Here is a 1,736-nt window from a genome sequence, read left to right as displayed (position 1 = left end):
TACAGTTGAACCATAGAGATGGCAGAGAATAGAACATTGAGGGAATTCTCAGTTCCCACAGTTGAAGTTAGTGGGTCTAGTATTACTAGACTAGCGGTACAAGCTAACAACTTCGAGATAAAGCCGGCAATCATCCAGATGATCCAATAGTCGGTTCAGTTCATGGGTGATTTGAAAGAAGATGCAAATCTACACATTGGATATTTTTTAGAGATTTGTGATACTTTCAAGTCAAACGGAGTGTCAGATGATGCAATCAGATTAAGACTATTCCCATTTTCATTGAAGGATAAAGCTAAGGGATGGTTACTGGCACTACCATCAAGAACAATCACCACATGGAATGATTTAGCATAGAAGTTCTTGACCAAATTCTTTCCTCCAGCAAAGTAGGCAAAGTTGAGAAATGACATCACGTCATTCATTCAAGAAGAGTCAGAATCATTGTATGAGGCTTGGGAGAGATACAAAGAATTATTGAAAAGGTGTCCACATCATGGGTTGCCAGTTTCAAAGCAAGTCCAAACATTTTATAATGGATTAACAGTGAATGTGCAAACTATGGTGGATGCAGCCTCGGGAGGAGCATTACAGAATAAGACTCCGGAAGAAGCTCACAAGTTGCTTGAGGTTCTAGCAAGCAACAATTATCAAAGACCTAATGAGAGGGTGCAACCGAAGAAATCCATGGTTCTTCATGAAGTTGATTCATATACAGCCATTTCAACCCAACTGACAGCACTTCAGAAATAGTTGGGAAGTATGCAGGTAAATTCCATTCAAGCTCCTCAACCAACTTGTGATTTTTGCGCAGGTAATCACGTGAGCAGTGAATGTCAAGTGGGGAACACGTTTGCCTCAGCATCGTCATCATCGGAGCAGGTTAACTACTTGGCTGGAAATCAAAGGCAACTGAACAATTCGTACTCTAACACATATAATCCTGGTTGGAGGAATCACCAGAACCTGTCTTGGGGCAATCAAAACCAACAGAATTAGCAAAACAATCAATGGAATCAAAGGGCATTGCCAAACAACCAAACAGGGGTGAACAACCAATAAGGAGACCCAAGAGCGACAAAATTGGAGGACATGTTTGGGAAGTTTATGCAAGAGACCATATGTTTTATGAATGAGATGAGAACTAATTTCAGAAATCAAGGGGCGTCCATTCGGAACTTGGAGGTACAAATGGGGCAGTCAGCTGAAAAGCTAAATGAGAGACCACAAGGGTCTTTACCAAGCAACATAGTGACTAAGCCATGTGAGCAAGCAAATGTAATAATTTTGAGGAGTGGGATAGTTTTGGAAGAGGTGGAAAAATCAAGAGAAAAAGAAAAGCCACCAAGGGAAAAGGAAGAATCTAATGAAGAAGGAGATGAAGAGATAGTTGCTAAAGAGAAACCATATATTTCTAAGGAAGAAGAACAGAAACGGGAAGTGAGGCAAAGACAAAGGAAAGAGAAATTGCTATTTCCCAAGATACCACCAGAATTGGTACACCACACTCCTTGTGCTGTTTCCTCAATGACTGAAGAAAAAGAATCAGAATAAGCAGTTTTCTAAATTCATTGAAATATTTAGAAAATAGCATATTAACATTCCTTTTGTAGATGCATTGCAACAAATGCCAAGCTATGCGAAATTTCTCAAGGAAATTTTATCAAACAAAAGGAAATTAGAGGATGAGGAAACAGTGATGCTAACGGAGGAGTGCAGCGCCATTCTCCAAAAGA

The 1,736-nt window shown here is 39.9% G+C and overlaps 1 non-coding gene across 1 annotated transcript; it reads right to left on the bottom strand.

Annotated features, from left to right (window-relative positions):
- Positions 1 to 396: 396 nt before the first annotated feature.
- On the bottom strand, positions 397 to 503 carry LOC116141999. The gene has a single exon (XR_004129931.1). It is a non-coding gene; the product is annotated as a small nucleolar RNA R71 (small nucleolar RNA).
- Between the last annotated feature and the right edge of the window lie 1,233 nt (positions 504 to 1,736).

Source organism: Pistacia vera, unplaced genomic scaffold (genome assembly GCF_008641045.1).
Source record: "Pistacia vera cultivar Batoury unplaced genomic scaffold, PisVer_v2 Contig403, whole genome shotgun sequence".
In the NCBI taxonomy this organism is placed as follows: domain Eukaryota; kingdom Viridiplantae; phylum Streptophyta; class Magnoliopsida; order Sapindales; family Anacardiaceae; genus Pistacia; species Pistacia vera.
This window is presented reverse-complemented; position numbering and strand designations above follow the sequence as displayed.